The following is a 21,300-nucleotide window of genomic DNA, read 5'->3' as shown; positions in this document are numbered from 1 at the left end:
CATCTAATCCCGAATGCTCATACACTGCGGTGGACGTCTTTAGGCCTTCCAGAACTCGGGTCACAGAGCCGTCGGGAACTGTGTTATTTGGAATGAAAGTACAATACATATCCCCAAACGCCCCCTTTTTATCCCAACAACATATCTAACGCCATCCGATTTAGTACTGCCATTAAAGACGTTGGACTCAACTGTTCAGTAAGCCCTTGCATTTAATGACAGCACAAAGATCAAATGCATACGAGATTGTGGACCCTTTAACGTAGTCCAACTCTACACCGCCATAATAATCCAAACACTCATCTGATTTACCTGTTTCACTACGTTTGGTTCGCTCCACCGTGGCCTGTGATGGTGGAGTTGCTGGAATGGATTCAGGTCTGTCTCTGGGCAATTCACTTGCAAGAAAAATCACAGTTACAATCACAACAGTTATCACTCCTAACACTACCATTGCTCTCCACTTTCCCCATAACCCCATTTTAGTTATTTCTCTCATCGCTTTTGTCCAATGTAATCTCACTTGTTCTTTTGTTTTGTTTTGTCTTTTTGTTTTGTTTTTTTATTTACTTTTGTTTTCGTCGTTATTGTTATTATTATTTTTAAACCTTTATCTTCTGAGTCGGGTGATTCTCTCTTACTCTTCTTTCTTCAACTTCCGGGGTAGACTACCCTTCAGTCGTTGCATGGATCAGGGATTTATTCTGTCCCTGGGCTGGGATCCATGTAGGGGGGTCTCAGCCGAGTTCCCCCTCTTTTCCTTTGCAGAGAGCCTTTCCGACCTCTTAGGCTCTTCCGCTACAGCACACTAGCTCCAGTGGTACCAGGTTCCCCCTTTCCCTTTCAGTCGGACCGCGTGTGAGGTCCTGGTCTCCACCTCGAATGGACCCCCCGTCCACCTGGGCTCGTTCCACTTTCGTTTGTAGACCTTCAGCCACACCCACTTTGCCTCTGGCACCTCACGACATCTACAAATTGAAAAAATAACACTCCTCTCGCCACACGGCTTTCGCCATGTGTCAACTCCCCAATGAGACATGCATAAGAATGTTGCACAGTCTCCCTAAAACAATCTAAATCAAACTTCACATTTGCAACCAACTATAGATCATGAAAGTGATAAAGTACTCAGCATAACAGACAAGTATCATGTGCAGGTTCTCTCCAATCATTAAATCACTATTATTACCATAATTTGTCCCAAATCATGAATCATCCCAATTTATTCCACAATTTAATCTGTGACTTCCCTTAAACAATGTCACTCCACCCATTTCATCACTATGAGCTCAATAGCCCATCTTCAAATATTCCATAAAAGCTGCATCCCTTATTTGTTTTTCTCATGTCACTTGTCCACTTCTGCTGAATGCTACATGCACTCTTAAAGAAAACAAAACCTGTAATAAAGAAACAAACATCCACCAATTGTTCTGCTAAAAACCACATCATCAAATCACATAAAAAACTGCAATGCTGTAGAAAAAATGCAAATGTTAGCGCTGCGCAGGTGTGTACACACTTTCTCACAGTAACTTCTGTGAGTACCACAAGCCCATGAATAACACACCTCTGATAGATTCACAAACATAAAAATGGCATTTAAAATGTTAAACCATCACGCAACCTCAGATGTTGCTATCATTTTTCTGCTCCTGTAACAGAGACACACACAGAGATACATCCACACCTTTGTCAGGTGGGGGTTGACTTCACGCAATGGTGTTAAGTCAGTCAGTCTTGTCAGCTTTTACCAGTCAGTCAGTTTGTTTTATTTCCATTCATTCATTCATTCATTCATCCATTCTTACTTTCTTTGCTGATAGTGGAACCTGTCGTCGCATTTAGTTTCCACTCTCAGCAAAATGACGTCATTTCAAAAAGAAAAGAAGAACTTTAGATCAGATTACATCGCTGAATCCTTTTTGGACAGGGACTTGTCCCAATAAGTGGCTTTCTCCAGAGCCCATTTTAATGTGGAGAAACCCACCCGCAACGGTTTTCTTCCCGACGTGCAGATCTGCTTAAAGAAAAGAAATTCACAAACAAAAATCAGTGCACTGTTCAAAAAATAAAAATAAAATGAAAAATGACAAATAAACTGAAAAACAAAAGAAAAAATACAAAAGCCCGGTCTTAGGACTTGTCACAAAATGTTCTTTCTCTTATAGGTGAGAAAACACCCGTACTTCAAAAACAAAAACAAAACAAAACAAAAATCTGCCAGTTTCACTCATTTAAACTCTGGCTGCAAGATTCTGATCACCCTGCTCTCATGTTCCCCAAAATAATACTAATTCAGTCGTCTATGTATCAGTTCTCAACCCACTCAATAAACCAGACAGGATGATGGTAACTGTATTGCCTACTTAAAATTGTGTGTATGTGTGTGTGTGTGTGTGTGTGTGTGTGTGTGTGTGTGTGTGTGTGTGTGTGTGTGTGTGTGCCCTCACAGAAGGAAGGTCACAAACCAATGATTCTAAAGACAGAACAGAAAGATACAGTTGGAAGATGAATGATTGCGTTTTTATGATGCGTAGTAAAACGACCCCTTCTTCTTCTTCTCTTTGTTGGTGTTGTTGTTGTTGGTGTGCGCGCGCGTGTGTGTATGTGTGTGTGTGTGTGCGTGTGTGTGTGTGCGTGTGTGTGTGTGCCTTAGAAGTCAATTAATACATTAGCCATACTTAAAAAAACATCTGAATTTCATTTAGAACTGAGATTCTAAGTTGTAAGGAGGAATCTTATGCACAGCCAGAAACATGTTTCCCCACTTTCACAATGCTGAGGTGTCAAATCCACAACCCCCAACAAATGGTTTGTTACACGCGGGTGTGAAGGGCAAGCTTTACTTACACAGCCTCACACACACTAGATTTTTAAAGTTTTTGGGTACAGTGGTTTAGCCACAGATGCAACATCCACTTTTGATAAAGATCCCTCCACCTGTTTATTTCTTAAGAAATTAAGCATCTTTATTATTAAGCTCTTATTTATAAATGTCTACACAATAATAGACACTGTGTGCTCTGTGACATTATAGTCTTCTACTGCTGCTTCCATCGGTTTGCATTTTAAACTCCTGGCCTTTCAGTTTGTTATGAACGACTTTATATGTTGATGATGAACATCAAGTTCACCAGGGAAGACACAAAGGACAACTGTTTGCCTTTCCTGGACTGCGCCGTGCACATTGAAGAGAACGGCAACCTCAACATCGAAATTTACCGGAAGCCCACACACACGGACCAGTACCTCCTCTTTGACTCCCATCACCCTCTGGAACACAAACTTGGAGTAATCAGGACCCTACACCACCGAGCAGAACATGTTCCCTCTAAGCCTGAAGGAAAAAAGAAGGAACAAACACATGTAAAGGAAGCACTCAAAACGTGCGGCTATCCTAAATGGGCGTTTTTAAAGTCAGCAAAGAGGCAAAGAAAAGAAGACCAGACACCAGCGAAGGAGGATAAGAAGGACAGACGCAACAACATTGTCATCCCCTATGCAGCTGGTGTATCAGAGGAACTCAGGAGAGTTTTCTCCAAGCATGACATCCCGGTGCATTTCAGACCCAACAACACGCTCAGACAGAAACTGGTTCACCCGAAAGACAAAACGCCAAAACACAAACTTAACAATGGGGTGTTTGCTGTACAGTGCAGCGAGGAATGCTCAGACCTCTACATTGGAGAGACCAAACAGCCACTTCACAAGCGCATGGCACAACACAGAAGAGCCACCTCCACAGGACAAGACTCAGCAGTCCATCTGCATCTTAAGGATAAAGGACACTCTTTGAGGATGCCAATGTTCACATTTTGGACAGAGAGGACAGATGGTTTGAAAGAGGAGTGAAAGAAGCCATCTATGTCCACTGTGAGCGACCATCATTGAACAGAGGCGGGGTTTACGACATCAACTCTCTGCCATCTATAATCCAGTTTTGAGATCCCTTCCCAGACGCCTTAACGCCCACTCACATCCTGGGCCATCTGATCTCAGGAATTCGCATGATAAGGTGGGGCCAGGTTTCACAATGAACTCACCCGAAACTCTGGCTGATTGGGACCCACACCCAGTTTCACACCTTGGCTCAGGCGATTAGAGGATCATCAGGGGGTCCTTTTGTCCCTCTGTGGGGGGAAACTCCCACTAGGTTTATATCTGGGACTCTCCACCATTTGACCTTAGAACTGAAGAAGCTTCTCGGATGAGAGGTGAAACGTCTTCAAGTAACTTAAAGAAGTCCAGACGCTTTTCTTTGCAAGCTCCTTTGACTACGATGACCTGGATGACTGAGAACCTTCACAGATATATGAATATAAAACAGAGTGAACAACAAAACATCAGCTTTGGAAACTTTGATGTAAAATTCTGCAATTGTTTTCTCAGATATAGCATAAATCAAACTAACATACATCAGTGTATTATTAATGTGCACACACACACACACACACACACACACACACACACACACACACACACACACGTGTTACAATAAACAGCTCTTATGCTTCTGTATGATTCTCAGTGCTTTCCATTTGCGTGTCCACAGGTTGCTGTAAGTGGTGCTTGACTGCAGTTTGCTCTCATTTCAAGTGGTTTGCTGTCACAAAGCCAACAGGAAGTCCGGCCATGGTTGAGCCAACTGAAGATGGGTTGAAGGTGGCGTCCTCGTTTCCTCTGTGAGTGCGAGAGGACAGACAAAGCAAACACCGTTTGGACAGCATTAAAATATTTACACTGATGATTAATGTTGTGTCTTTGCACCTGTAGCGATACATGTTGGAAAATGGAGACTTTAGCCACCAAGACTGACGTGCCTGGAAACTTCCCTGTGAGTACGCCCACAAAGACAGGAAACAGTTTAGCCACCGCGGTTAATCCTCCATCATCATCATCCAGTATTTTTCACATCTTTTCTTCTGCTGTTTCCCTTGTTGTCAGTCACGGGGTTTGTGACTGAAATGCGTGTGGTCGACGGGAAGCCTGACGAGTACGGCCTGAATCATTCCATCAACACCGGACGGAGTGAAACCTTTGTTGAAAACAGATTATATGGTAACGACTGATTTAGCCTTCCCTCAGTCTTGGTTGTCTTTGAGAGCATAATGACAATGAAGTGTAAGGTGATTGGTATGTTTGTTAATTGCCATTTGGTCCCTTGTAAGTTATAAGTGACCTGTATAGACCTCATATTCTATCAGTTGATGGTGGTGGTGTACTGCATCTGGTGCAGCCTCCTGTTGAGCCAGACCAACATGCAGTTGTGAGTAATACTCCACAGATTATATGAGTTTACAGTAGAACAGCAATGTTGTTTATTTCTTTACTACAGGAAAATAATGAAGAAACATTGACAGCTGTTACAGAGGAGGAAGCAACAGAGACACTTTATGAGGTTTACATCTTTTAATACTTTGTGTACAGGAAACACAGGCGACCAATAAAGCCAGTTGAACAAAAAATCTGTTTATTCTTCTTTCAACATGTTGAGGTGATGGGTCAAAAGAAATGATTGTGACATATGGTGTCTCTGACTGCACTTCCATCTTGTATGTCCGTGGGAGGGTCAGGATGTTCATGGTTTGGATCACTGCTGATGTTTGGTTCAGAAGGACAGTGTTCTCCTCTAATTGTGGCAATGTTGTGAAGAATCACACATGCCACAATAATGTCACATGCCCTTTCTGGGGTGACCCTGAGTCTTTGCAGGCACTGGAACCGGGCCTTAAGCATTCCGATAGTCATTTCAATTCTGGCTCTTGTCCTGCAATGAGCCAGATTATATCGCTGCTGTGGGCCCGGTTCAGGGTCAGAGTAAGGGGTAAGCAAATAGGGTAAACATGGATACCCCCTATCACCAAGCAAGTAGCCAGTGAACTCTCCTAAGACAGAAGGATATACTTCAGTTCAAATGTCCCTGAAGCAATTGGTCTTTATATATTTTAAGGTATTCTCAACTCACCATGTCCAAATTTTGTGCTCAGTGTACATTCACGGAATATTTGTGAGTCATGGACAGAGCCTGGCCACTTGGCTTCCACATTTGTGATAATGTTGGCAGCATCACATATGATCTTCACAGTGCAGAGAACACAAATTAGCATCCATTACTATAATGAAATAATTTGTTAGTTTGAAATGCTACAGGGAACTATGTACCTGTACATTAATGCTGTGGAAAGACTTCCTGTTCACATAGTCTCCTTCATTTACTGAAGGAGCAATGATTGGAATGTGAGTGCCATCTGTACAGCCAATCACGCCTGGGAACCCTGAAAATAAATGTAAAATTTAAGTAGTAGTTCAAGTATCACCACATCATGAATTAAGTTTTGGTCATCCTGATACCTGCAATCTTGTGGGTCTATGACCGGGGAACACCACAAACGAGTACAGGAGACGTTTCAGTGCAACTGTAACATTCCTGACTGCCCGACAGATGGTAGCCTTGGAAACGTGCTCAGCGTCACCAATATTATACAGAAAGCTAATTAGTAAGAGTATTGTTACTCTCCGCAGGAGTAGTCCAGCAGTAGAAATCAGTCCAATAACAAGGTGTGTAACATCTAGCAGGGTGACAGAAAAACCCAGGGTAACTTCTAAGGACCTCAACGTCTCTCTCACATTGTGTTTTTTAAACATGCTTCCATTTGTCACTTCAGTCTTTACTCTGAAATACAGGAAGAGAAATCATGGCTGAAACAATTTCTCATGAAACCAGGGGTGTGGTCCAACAGTCAGTTTGGTGAGGAAGGTTCCTAACTGAGAGAAGTGACCCAGAAGTATCTGTGTAGCAGCCACAATGAATCCAGATCATGAGCTTTATTAACTGATCAAAGTCTCTTCTTTCATCTTCTGTATCATTCAGTTTGCATTGGTAATGCCCATTATTGTAATGCTTTTTTAAGACCAGCAAAACTTTATTTCACTTTGGGTTAGCTGGGATAAGTGATGGATGGAGGGAATTTTACTTCAGCCACAGAAATCCTAAACAGGAAGGAGGAGCAGAGTTACAGTGGATCACTATCCAGCAGGGAAACAAGGTTTATTTCAATTTCTTGGCCATGAGTGAGATTTACTGAGTGGGCAAATTAGGGAGACGACACCATCAGATCCCGAGCCCTCCATGTGTTAATCAAGAGACGGCTGCTGTGCTACATCCATAAATAATGAATAAATTAGGAGCTAAAGCTGAAAGGACAGTTTATTTAAACCATCAGTGAAGATATTTAACATTTGAATTTTTTATTTAACATTTGCAAGATTCAATAACATAAAGAACCTGAACAAGAAAACATTTATGTGCATCAAAATACATTAAAACAAAAACTTTATAATAGGAAACAGTTTTCAACCAACTGATGAAAAGAAATCTAACCACTTGACATGAACTCTACAGTAGGACAGTTTTGAAAGCTTAAAATGGAACTAGGGGAAGAGTTTGATTCACAGCTGCCTCATCAGATTTTTACAGGAGATTCTATCTGAACTCTGTGGAGCCTGATCTCAAGCTTTTTGAGTCTGACACAGAAACCAGAGGATCTTTCTGTGTCTTCAGATTCACTGTGATCCAGTGATGGGAGTGATTTCAGCCCTGAGTGATCGCGCTGATGTTTGCACAGAGCAGACAATGAGGTGAATGTTTGGGCACATTGGTAACAGTGAAACAGTTTATTAGTAACGTGGGATCGTTTGTGTGCAGAGTATGAACTGAGATTCCTGAAGCTCTTGTCACACTGGTCACAGCTGTAGTTTCCTTCCATGTGTGCACGTTCATGAATGTTACGATTATCTGACCGTGAGAAGCTTCTCTCACAGTGTCTGCACTTGTGTGGTTTCTCTCCTGTGTGGACTCCTTTGTGTGATTTAAGCTGACCTGCAGTGGTGAAGGATGACCCACACTGATCACAGAGGTGCTTTTTAACCCCACTGTGAATCAGTTCATGTCGTTTTAAGTCAGTTGATGTGGTGAAGCTTCTCCCACATTCTTTGCAGTATTTCAGTTTGTCTCCAGTGTGTCTACGTTGATGTACTTTTAGGGTCTTTTGCCGACTGAAAGTTTTTCCACAGAGGTCACAATGAAAGTCTTTCCCACCACCACAGTGATGACAGGGTTGAGAACTAGATCCATCTGTGTCGCTCTGCTTCTAAACAAAGACACAAAGACTGTGTAAGTCAGTCCTTCAACATTTGTATCCTGAACGTCGCCTGAAATAAAGAGCATCTCTGCAGACGTCCAACTACATTTGACTGTTTCAGTTAACACACTCAGTTTACTGGGCTGCAATAACTACAATACTACCACCATAATACTACAGTAATACTAAAATCATAACTGAAAGGAAAATCTGAATAATCACTCAGAGCTGCTTTTCCATGCAGTAGAATTGCTAACATGCTAACACAGTTTAATGAGCAGAGTTGTTCCAAACAGTCAGGCTAAAATGACAAGATAACAATATAAATACATACCTCACAGTAGCTGCACTTGTAGAGTCTCTTTCTGGTGTGGATCTGTTGGTGTTCTCTCAGGTCATGTGGAGCTTTAAAAGTCTTCTCACACAGGTCACATTGATAAGGTCTCTCCTCAGTGTGGGTAAACATGTGTCGTTGTAACTGTGCGTCTGTTGTAAAGTATTTGCCACACTGTTCACAGCAGTACACATCATGTCTGGTGTGAATGCGTAGGTGTGTATTTCGGCTCCTTCTCTGGCTGAAAGTTTTTCCACAGATGTCACAGCTGTATGCCTTAATTCCAGAGTGGGTAACTAGATGCCTCTGTAAGTGGCTACTGTGAGTAAAAGCTCTGCCACACTGATCACAGCTGTATGCCTTAATTCCAGAGTGGGTAACTAGATGCCTCTGTAAGTTGCTACTTTGAGTAAAAGCTCTGCCACACTGATCACAGCTGTACGCTTTAACTCCACTGTGGATGAGTTGGTGATTTTTTAGGGAACGCTTCAAGGAAAAAGACTTTCCACACAAGTCACAGCTGAACGGTCTCTCTCCAGTGTGGATGACCTGATGCTGTTTTAGTTTAGCCCTCACAGTAAAACCCTTCCCACACTCGTCACAGCTGTATGCCTTAATTCCAGAGTGGGTAACTAGATGCCTCTGTAAGTGGCTACTGTGAGTAAAAGCTCTGCCACACTGATCACAGCTGTACGCTTTAACTCCACTGTGGATGAGTTTGTGTGTTTTTAGGGAACGCTTCAAGGAAAAAGACTTTCCACACAAGTCACAGCTGAACGGTCTCTCTCCAGTGTGGATGACCTGATGCTGTTTTAGTGAAGCCCTCACAGTAAAACCCTTCCCACACTCGTCACAGGTGTGTTTTTTCTCTCCCTTTCTTCTGTGAGGTTTGTCGGCCTCCTGAGAGCGCTGACTTCTGGCTCCATGTTGGTCCTGCAGTGACAGAGATACAAACAGAGGCAGTGAGTGAAATGCAGTCGTGGAACAAACTCAACCTTCAAACTCCATTAACACTAGTTTTAAACCTGAAGGTGGAGCGTGGCACCAAACACCTTAAAGGTCTCTTATCCCCACCTGCTGGTAGTTCTAACACATTACATCCAACCTGCTGTTAAAGATAATTCATGACTGTTCAAACACTAAAATCATGCACACACACACACACACACACACACACACACACACACACACACACACACACACACACACACACACTTTTATAATTTAGATTATTTTGTTGTTTCCTATTACATATTTCTATAATTTGTATAGATTTATACAGAATTATTCAGTGATAATAAATCCTATGTTTGTTTATTCTAAAGGAACCCCGTTAGCTTCCACAACAGATGTTGCTCGTCTTCCGTCAAATACTCACATAAAATATTACACAATAAAGTGGATTCAAGATATCCACATAATTTCACTCTTACATCCACAGTGAGGTTTCACAATTGTTCAAATATAAGCAATCAATAATAATAATAATAATATCAATAACATTGAGGCACATTACACAAATTTCAAAAACAAATCATGTCTTACAATATTTACAACAACTAAAAGCTCTGTAAATCGGCTTTTAAGTGTTCATTGAAGTTTTGAATAATTCTCTAATTTTTTAAGGCAACTTATTCCACTTAAAAGTTGCTCTAAATGTAACAGTTTTACAAAACGTTACTTTTAACTCGAGCATTTACTAAATTGCAGCTTGTTGAAAACTGTGTAATATGATGATGTATTTCATCTGGATACTGCAGCTGAGCAGAATAAATGTGGTGTGTTTAACAGAATTGCTTTCTTTAGAACTACAAGTAAGCCATAGAATATTTTAGCCTGTACAGGAAGCCAAGAAAGGTTATTATGCATTTGATCAATATTAGTATAGTATGAACATCTTCACACTAATCTGGACGCCTTATTCTGGACTAACTGAAGTCTGTTAAGATCTGTCTTATTAGCTGCTGACCAAATGATTGAACAATACTCCAGATGAGACATTACTAGTGCATTAATGACATCTTTCATAATGAAGAAGTGATACACAAAGAGCATTTCATAGCCATAGCTATGCCTTGTCGGCAGAGTTATGTGACATTAGTGATGTTTGTACTTTCAGCGTTAACTTGGTTTTAAAGCCTTTAAAATATACGCCGTTCAATAGTCGACCTTAATCTGACAGAGAATGTGATGATTTTGTGGATAATTAAAGTCAGTCATATATCCACAAACACAACAAGCTGAAAGTCAGTGATGCTGCTCGGTTTGCAGTCCTGAACATCACGGCACAAGCAGGATTCACTGCACTGTTAATGTTAGCTGTGTTATATTGCTGCCTCTGTTCGGTGGTGTCGAGCCAAACGCACTTTAACGTGTGTTTGAACGAGCTGACGGTTCACTCGTTAAGCTGAAAGAAAGATGCTTTAATCACAGCAGTCACACATGTGTCCACTGCACCATCTGGAACTCTTCTTGTTTACACTCGTAATAACACAAACACTAAATCCTGCTTCTCTGGTGCTGTTGTGTAGCAGTGTGTACACCTGAGACTGTCACCTGTCTGTCTGTCCTGCACTCTCTCTCTGTTTCTTTCTCTCTGATTGTGGAATAAAAGTATGAACATGTGTTTATAAGTTACACTTGTGTTTGAATCCTGCAGCTTATCACACATTTGATTTCCATGTGTGACGACTGCAAGTGTCCAGAGTGAGGACAGACTGAGGGAGCCACTGCTGCACATCATCTGTGAGGCTTTGCAGCCCTGATGATCCACCAGGACAAACTCAGCAGTGTGTGAGGAAGAGGAGGAGGAAGAGCCAGCAGCAGCTGACAGATGGAGAGAATAGACAGACTGTTCCCTGTTTGTGAAGGACTGCTAGGAAAGTTTAACATAACTGTCTGTGCTGAATCAGTCTTATTAGGTAATGTTCAAATAATGTGATCATCCCAGTGTTTCCAGTGTGGGAGAAAGTACTCAGGGCCTTCAAGTTACACACTATGAAAGGCAGCAACAAGTTTAATGTTCAGAAACCTAAAGTCTGTATCAGCAGCAGAATGGAGCTAAAAATAAATGTTGGTTTCAGTTCTATGAAGCTTTGAGTATTTTGGATCAGTAGCTGCTGTGTTTGTTGCATCATATTGCTGTAACTGTTTATATGCTTTATATATTCTGAGCTAAGCTGATCTATAGTGTTACATGATACACTCTCAGAAATACGAGAGAGAACAAGGGGAGAGAAGAGAGAAGAACATTTTTGGTCTTTAAATATTTGGTCTATAGGAACATACTGGTGTTTAAAAGTCCAGAAATGCCCCTTTAAAGGTTCAATCTAAAATAAAGTACAAATCTGTATTATAAAATCTTAAGCAGCAACTTCTCCAGGTTCCAATATTTATGCAATTCTCAAACCTTTTGGCCACGACTGTATAACCTCTTCTGAAGTTTAGTGGATATGATACATGGTTATGCTCAGGATGTGTCGGCCAGTTTCCACTGGAAACGCCTTTTGGTTAAACTGTCAGCGAGGAATTTGCATTTGCACTGTTACATTTTTATATAACTTTAATGCACATAAACAACAGCTGCTTGTTTCAGTGAAAATACATTGATGGGTTTTTAATAAAGTTGTGCAGCTGTAAAGTATTTTGTCTGGTGTCAATTCTATCGTCAGCTACATCGTTATGGCAAATGTTCAAATGTATATGGTGATAAATATCTTTGGTCATATGGTCCTGCTCTGTCTGTCACCTTCTGTGTTGAGCTCATTGTTTCCTCTGTAGTGGCTGAGCTGAGTCCAAGTAGCTGAAAATGTTCCTCTGCTGCTCCGTCAGACTCTCCTCCTCCTGCTGATCAGCTGGGACACAAAACAGATCTTTGTTAGGCTCCACACTGCACTGAAGAGTCAAAGTGTCTCATATGTTCATCTGACAAGTAAAAGAACACATTTTTGTTTCCCGAGGTGGGCAACTTGTTGGAAACAAACACAAAAGGTTTGAGCACTGATACCTGCCATTGCTGGCATTGAAAGATGCAACGCCAGCAATGTGGATTGGTTTGAGTCTTGACAATCCACATTGCTGGCATCTTTCAATATGTTGAATGCACCAGTGTAAGTGCAGCCACTCAGACTCAATGTGTTCATAGAAACAGGTGCACATGTGTCACGAGTTCATCCAGCAGTAGCTATGGCACTTGGCCACAGGGGGCAGCAGTGGACTGACCTGCATTTGAGACTGCTCCAGCTGCTCTGTGACAGTCAGTAGATCTGCTACAAATTGCAGATCATATGCAAGTTTTGGAAATGACATTATAAATATTCCTAACTTAGCCACGGCAGCATTGTTGATGTATTACCTATATTGGCTGAAAATGTTCATTTGCAGAGAAAAGACACAGGCAGACTGTGCTTACAGGACAACAACAACAACAATCTTTATTTATAGAGCACATTTAAAAACCAACGGCATGCCAAAGTGCTTAACATAGAACAAATTAACACAAGTATAATCAGAGTCATAAAAATAAAAGTGTAGAATTATGTTCACAGGAAAAAGCCACCAATAGAAAAAATATAACTATAGCACATAGCTATAGCACAATATAACTGTGCCATCAACACACAATGGGGATAAGACATACACAGCGCAAATAAAAAGCAAGATAGGAAAATTAGTAAAATAAATCACTGCAGACAAGGCCAGCATTTAACCGGTAGAAAACGCAAGATTAAACAAATACGTTTTAAGCCGTGATTTAAAAGATTGAATAGAGTCAGACGCCCGAATGCCAATGGGAAGGTTGTTCCACAACTCTGGTGCAGCCAGGGCAAACGCTCGATCACCTCTAGACTTCAGCCGAGATCTAGGCCGCACCAACAGTAACTGTGAGGATGATCTTAAAGCCCTAGCAGGAACATATAAGCTTAAGAGTTCCTTAAGATAGCTCGGTGCTGTGTTATTAGTGATTTTAAAAGTAAACAGCAGAATTTTAAATTGGATACGATATTTCACAGGCAACCAGTGCAAATCAGCTAGGACGGGAGTAATGTGGGCAAACTTCTTAGTTTTGGTTAGAATGCCTGCAGCAGCATTTTGGACTGTCTGTAAACTATGGAGGAGGGAGAGTGGAGTCCAAAATAGAGTGAATTGCAGTAATCCAGCCTCGAAGTTACAAAGGCATGGATGAGTTTTTCCAGGTCTTTATGCGGGATGTACTGCCTGGCCTTAGAAATAAGGCGGAGTTGGTATAAACTCGATCTAACAACAGCAGACACTTGTCTATCAAGTTTAAATGAGCTGTCAAGTAACACGCCCAAATTCCTAACAGTGTCGGAAAAGGAGCTAGTGAGAAAACCAAAAGCATCACGAAGTTTGGCACGAAGGACGTCACTGCCAAAGACCACAATTTCAGTTTTCTTATCTTTAAGGATAAGAGTATTTGCCAGGAGCCATTGCCTGACCTCACACATGCACTCTCGAAAACTATTCAAGGACAAAGCTAGGTCATCATTTAACTCAAAGTAGATCTGAATGTCATCAGCATAATAATGAAAAGCGATGTGATATTTCTCAAAGATAGCGCTTAATGGAAGCATGTACAATGAGAACAGAGTAGGGCCTAACACAGATCCCCGAGGGACACCACAACAGACAGGTACAGCGGAGGAAGAGGAAGTGGCCAAGTGAACCGAGGAGAGCCGATTGGACAAGTATGATTTAAACCAATCCAAGGCAACACCCTTGATGCCTACAGTGTGCTCAAGTCTCGCCAATAGGATTTTATGATCAACCATATCGAAAGCCGACGATAAATCCAATAGCACTAGGACCGAGGAGCGCCCATTATCAGCCATTAGTAGAAGGTCATTGAGAACTTGGAGCAGCGCTGACTCAGTGCTATGATGTGGTTTGAAGGCCGATTGGAATTTATCATTAATGCTATTCTCATCCAGGTAGGCCTGGAGTTGAAGCAACACTATCTTCTCAAGAATTTTGGCCAAGAACGGAAGCTTGGAAATCGGCCTATAGTTCGCATAATCATTATAATCGAGGTTCCTTTTTTTAAGAACAGGCTGAATTATAGCATGTTTAAAGGCTGATGGTACGCAACCAGAGAGCAAAGAAGAGTTCAAAAGGGACAATATACTAGGTCCAATTGCACTAAAACAGTCCTTAACTATACGAGATGGAAGAACATCATATACGAGATTAGTATTGTTCAGTTGTTCAACCAGACGCTTAAGAGTAGGGAGTGAAACGGGTTCAAACTGATAGAAGGAAGAGGAACAGTCAGGGGCCTGTCATTAAAGGAAGAGCAGATTTAAGAGATGAGACTTTATCTAAAAAATAATTTAAAAATTGTTCGCAAAGAACCGTGGAGCACGGCAGCGGCATAGTGGGGCAGGGGTTGACCACAGAGTTAAAAATTGTAAATAAAATTCGAGGATTGTTACCATTGGTAGAGATAATTTTTGAAAGAAAAGCTGCTTTAGCCATTTTGGCAGCAGTTTGAAACTTCAAGCGACTAGTACGTAGGATGTCGTAAGATGCCTGGAGTTTATCTTTCCTCCACCTTCTCTCATCCCGCCGACACGCACGTCGTAGAGCGCGAACAGAGTCACTTAACCAACATTGTGAGTAAGTTCTGGGGCGCTTCGTTTTAATAGGTGCCACAGTGTCGAGGATGGAGGAACATGTAGTTAACAGGGTATTGGCAAAATTCTCAACCATATGAGGGGTAAGACAATCTGACGTAATAGATGCAGAATACACAAAAGAAGCAGAGAATTTCACCACAGTATCAGCATTAACAGTACGCACATCACATAATAACGTTACATGTTATTATGTGATGTTACTGAAATCATCATGAATAACAGGAGTGGTGATTCCTGTAACTTTGTGTATATAATGTGGCATTTCTTACTGATGTAGGCCAAAAATAAATACATAAACTGAGCACCTGATGGCTTTGAACTTTTGTTGTCCATCTTCCATTGGTTTGAATTTTGCGCTCCAGTACAAACACAAATCCCCCAACCCGAGGATCAGCACAATTAACCTAACAGACCTACACTTTAGTTCACAGATTCACTTTGTCTAAGGTTGATTTCTGGGATTTCACACAACCCAGGATTCAGATCGTGAATCCATGATGGGCTTGGATTTACATCATTATAAATGAAATGTGCTCTACTTGGAAGCAGCCGGCCCCGCCCCTTTTGACGGGTTGTGTGAGACTTTAAATCATCAAACTGTAAATTATAAATTTAAATTGTTATTGATCCTTTACCCCGAGTCCTAAAGTGTAGATTTATTTTCTTACTCTTCTTATATTTATTGTTTGTTTACTTGCACCGCTGTAACTGCAGCCTCGTCGTCTCGTCTCTCTATATGCTGGACTGTCTGTAGCGGAGATGACAATAAAGTTTACTTTGACTTCAGCAGCGCGCAGGCGCACCGAGGGCTCTCGCGCTCACTTTATAGAATTTAGAAAAAACATCGGTGCAGATTATAAGTCTGTATCATAATATCTGTTTGTTGTGTTGTTTTTATTTTGTTTTGCGAGTTGGTTATTAGATGCCGCTCCAGCCAGCCAGAGACTCCCCGCCGTAATAAACTACGTATTCTCTTATTGCTGTTACCAAGTTCCTGACTCAGCTGGATCAGGGAGAGTGACTGAGGCAGATATTGAGCTGTCAGTGTTTTTATATAACATTAAAGTCCCTGAGGGTATGGCACCAAGCACCATTGAGAATTCCCCAACACTGTTTGACAAGTTTGACGAGTATCTTGACTTTTGGTCTTTGGATATTAACAGTCCTGGATATGTGACTTCTTGTTTAACAGAAATGTTACAGAGAGCATTTGCAGTGCAGCCTTTAATTGCTAGTAATTCACATTTTTTTTTTGTATTTTTAATTTTTTTTCTTTGTATGATAAGGTGGAGGCACCAGAGGCTATAAAAGTTTGAGCAATGCTCCACCATTTTGAGATTTTGAGGCTGTCTGCATCAGTGTCCATCTCCCACGCGTGTGATCATTAAAATCATCGTTTGACTCAACCCGGCCGGACCAGTGTTGTTATTGTGGTTTTTCTCTTGTTTCCATCCCCAATATTTTGAACCTTAACACTCTATAAAAGTTAATTGACTCTTTACAGTGGCCTGCTATGGTTAATAATAACATGTTCAGTCATGAGTGAAAACAAAGCTTTTCTTCACTTTAGCATTTAACATTCCCAACAATATAATGTGATACCTTAATTAAAACATGGCTAATAAAACACAATTTTCTTAATGCAAACATCAGTGACTCAACATTAGCAACCAAAGGGTTCAGTCTGCAGCTCACACTCATGTGAAGCTACAGCCTCCCCCTTTAGTCTCTGTCATCCTTCTGCTCCTGCACAAACAAAGCAAGACAAAACCTCCACCCTTCTTCTACAGGCTGGGTGAATTGTTGTGGACATTCACTAATCCTAAAGTCGGCACCGTTTTTGTCTCAGTATCAAGTCAGTTAAACTTTTAGTCGTCAGTCCGTCACAGTCCAGTCACATGCATACATCCACACACATTCATACCAGATATTGCTGATAATGGAGTCTCACGCGCAGCCTATTCGAGCCTCCATCACCAGCAAGATGATGTCATCATTTTAAAGGAAAACAGCTCCTTGTTTTTGGACTGGATTGACTCGCTGCAATCCTTTTAGGCTCAGGACTTCTCATGTGATCAATGTCACATATAAGTGAATTTCTCCCAAGCCCATTATAATCATGGAGAAAAACACTTTGCCACTGTTTCCAGTAAGAATATTTTATAGCACTTTAAAGTTCAACCTCTCAGGTCTGGATTAAAGAGCTGATTTGTTAAATCGGGAACTCACAAAATACCAAAATATCACCACCGGTGGATCACACCTCTCAGATGTTCTTATCTCAGTGCACTGTAACAAAAGCACAAACAAACGCAACCAATAAAATACTAATAAAGTAACAAATACTGGGGCCCATTGCAAACATGTCCAAGCATAAAACCATCTTTCTCTCTCTTAGAGAAAGAAAACAATCCAAACCTCACTGATAAAATCAACCTAGTGTCAAGCAAAACCCAAAAATCAACCAAAACTTCACCAGAAAGTTTTCCTCCCTCCCGGGACAATATTGTGCAGGAATACAGGCACCGTAACTCCTTTTGCACTGACAAAAACATGTTGGATTTACTTGATTCAATAGTGGACACTGGTTGCACACAAAGGTTTTGCTTTGGCAGAAACTTAAACAACTGAGTTAAATCAACACAACCTTTTCATATTCAGTAAACCTGCATGTTGTGTTCATAAAACACGATTGAAACATGTTCAGATGGAGTAAGTTGAGCTCCTGGAACATTTTAATCCTTCAATTGAAATTGAATGGGTCTACAACAACTACCATCCTCCTATCTCTATCCTGGTTGCAGCAGGGCTGGGAAATAACCCTGAAGCGATCGTGGGCTGGGAAATAACCCTGAAGCGATCGGGGCGATCGTGGCTAAAGAGTTGGGAGTTCGTCTTGTAATCGGAAGGTTGCCGCTTCGAGCCCTGGCTTGGACAGTCTCGGTCGTTGTGTCCTTGGGCAAGACACTTCACCCGTTGCCTACTGGTGGTGGTCAGAGGGCCCGGTGGCGCCAGTGTCCGGCAGCCTCGCCTCTGTCAGTGCGCCCCAGGGCGGCTGTGGCTACAATGTAGCTTGCCATCACCAGTGTGTGAATGTGTGTGTGAATGGGTGGATGACTGGATATGTAAAGCGCTTTGGGGTCCTTAGGGACTAGTAAGGCGCTATATAAATACAGGCCATTTACCATTTGAAGTGATAGGTTACCAGGCAGGGTACACCCTGGACAGCTCACCAGTCTATCAGATAGAAACACACAGCCGTTTACATTCATGGATAATTTAGCCCAGGACCTTCTTACTGTGGAGCAACAGCACTAACCAGCATGCCAACAATGGAGGAAATACAGGAAAGCTATGATTTCCTGTATTTGAGGCACAATTCTTTTGTTCTTGCCCTTGACAGGTTAATCCACAATAAATAGCAACAGCATGCATGTGGTGTGTGTGTCGTTGTCTGCCTCTTATAACTCCAGTGATTTTCCTGTAGTTTGAAATCTTATGCGGTGTTGACACAATAATTTGTTGTAAACCAGGAAATTCCCAACTGTGGTAGAAAGCACAGCTTAGCCTGAGCAAATGTTCAAAGAAAAGTCGTCACTTCCTGATTTCTGCTTCACTGATAAATATTGTCACACTGGGGTTTTTGCAAATGATATCAGTGAGCACTGTGTGGCAGCTGGAGTCAGACAACTGAAGCTCCCACAATCAAGACCACAAACAGCTTTCAAAGGAGATTTGAAGCTTTTCTGGCAGCAAGCTTCATGATTTATGGGACTGGAACTGGAACAGAAACTACCTGATCACCAATGGTGAGCTGGCATGGAATTATTTTTATGACATTTTATCAAAGTTATAAATAAGCATGCCCATTAACACATAGTGAGTGAGCATGTTGTCTTCCCACGCAGTGAACAGCGGATGCTAATGTTTCTGTCACTTTTTACAGAGTCAAACTCAAAGTAAGGTCAGTGCTTCCACGCTTTAAACGCTGCACGCTCACACTCTCTCCACACTCGATAGATTATCCATTGTTCATCTGCACACAGCTGCGGTTTTAGTAACGCAGTAACGCAGCGTGCTTACGGGAAAGTAACAGTAATCTAATTACCTTTGTTGCAATAGTAATCCCTCACTTTACTCGTTTCTTGAAAAAAGTAATCGGATTACTGCCCATCTCTGGTTGGAGCTGTGCACTTGTGGGTTCCACCTTGTGTACACGTTTATCTTTGCTGTGTGTACTTGTACCTCTGAGTGGAAGCTGAACTCTTGAGTTCGAGTATCGAAGCATCAGCTGTGACGTTAAAGTCCAAACAGCTCGTTCATTTGACGTGCAAATGAACGAAGGTAACGCCGTTTTCATGTGGATGTGTCACTGAGACACTTTCCACATCCACAGCTCACAAAATGGGAAAACTATAGAAGTATAACAATGAAGAAGTTACTATGTTACGGGTCCCAAGGATGAAGACCTCGATGACAAATATGTTACCTGTAAAAGCAGGTGAAGAGCAGAGTAAGGAAGACACGATGCGTCTCTGCTTTCCTCCAGAACGTGTCTGAGTCTGATTTATTTCACACAAATAAATGCTATAAAACACTAAACATGAGCTTTCAATATACTGTTCAGCTGGTTCCTCATTCACATCAATTACATTTACTTATTTCACAACATCAGTGAAATATACTCTTTTTAACTGGTTCAGTTTCTCAAGTTCACACTTCTTTCCATAACAGCTACATCCTTTTATCATATCAATAAACACATCACATTGTCTTCTGCAGTGTCTTACTGGCTAAACAGTTCTATTCAATAACAGCATTGGTAAATACATTACATTTGTTCCCTCCAGTAATTTACTGGCAAAATCACTATTTAGTGCATCATGAAACACAGCTTGTTGAATCAACCCATGAATGCCTCTGTTAGCTACACAGAGTTGCTCAGAGTGCTTGTGTTACACTAGCTAATCTACTCAGTCACTTTAACAGAACTATTAACATTCACATCTCACAGAACTGATTTGATTGGAGCATTACAACACGTTTGCACAGAGCATAGGAGCGCACTGACTCTGCTTCACGAGCGCTCCACCTAACGAGCGGGCTCGCGGTGCGGTCGCGCGGGACACTCCTCTGGTTTTCTCCCGTGTTTACATATAAATAACTTTGGCGGACCGCCTTAACTCTCCCATTCACATTAACGTGGGTAACCATGGTGACAATAAACAACATTTTCGGTGCGAGCACCGTGTACCGACCTGTAAAAGCAGGTGAAGAGCAGAGTAAGGAAGACACGATGCGTCTCTGCTTTCCTCCAGAACGTGTCTGAGGAAGCAGCAGAAGGTGGGCTCCACTTACTGCTCCCCGAAACCCCGGAGCAAGCACCAAAGTTCCGCCCTCACTGCTTTCTAACATAAAATGAATCCCTGTTACATGGATTTTCTATCCTCTTAAAGAAACGGAAAATAAATACATATAGCAATGAAAAATGTCCCGTTACATGAGTGTTTTACACAAAATAATATTCATGTGGTCATTCCCTCACAGGGGTGCCACAACTACACTGCTGTTTTGACAGAGACACAGTGTGTTTATCTAACTTGGCTGAAGCCAAAGTTCTCCAGACAAATTCAGTCTGTTTCTGCCAAGTGTGAACTCACTGGATGAGCGCCAGATACACAGAATCAAAAAGGGATAAATTACTTTTCTTATGTCATGTTCCCGTCACAAACTGGCTCAAGGAGAGGGGAAGCAGGAGTCCACAGATGAAATGTTCCTATAAATAAAGTGGAATTTATTCAAACTTTACCAAAACTTCAACACATCAAATACAAGCAGCTCAGCAGGGAGTGGATGTGTGTTGCATGTGCCAGGTGGATGCAGAGAGAGGCCAGGGCCACGTTCAAACCTGAACACGCTGCACAGTGTTTTGTTCCATTTGTTAGGGATGAATGAAATGCTTCCTTGAAAGGATGTGTGCAGTCACCAGTGGGCGTGGAAGCATGGGCGCCCTCATTTGGTGGGTGTGCAAGAAAAGTCATCCTGTCACACAGCAATGCCTACATAAATCACACCACTCTGCTTAAAATAATAATGTTTAGTGAAGCAGGTGAAGCAAAGGGCTGCTTTTAATAGGCTGGGAGACCCAGGTGTGCTGCTTTAGCTG

General features: G+C 41.7%; 1 long non-coding RNA gene across 1 annotated transcript; it reads left to right on the top strand.

Annotated features, from left to right (window-relative positions):
- The first annotated feature begins 4,595 nt into the window (after positions 1-4,595).
- On the top strand, positions 4,596-5,066 carry LOC146577038 (uncharacterized). Its single transcript, XR_014891372.1, has 3 exons — positions 4,596-4,685; positions 4,777-4,837; positions 4,948-5,066. It is a non-coding gene; the product is annotated as an uncharacterized LOC146577038 (long non-coding RNA).
- The last annotated feature ends 16,234 nt before the right edge of the window (positions 5,067-21,300 follow it).

This window comes from Mchenga conophoros, linkage group LG3 (genome assembly GCF_057382185.1).
Source record: "Mchenga conophoros isolate Kocher_MC1m ecotype Shallow Benthic linkage group LG3, M_conophoros_male_GT1.1, whole genome shotgun sequence".
NCBI classification, from domain to species: Eukaryota; Metazoa; Chordata; class Actinopteri; order Cichliformes; family Cichlidae; genus Mchenga; species Mchenga conophoros.
This window is presented reverse-complemented; position numbering and strand designations above follow the sequence as displayed.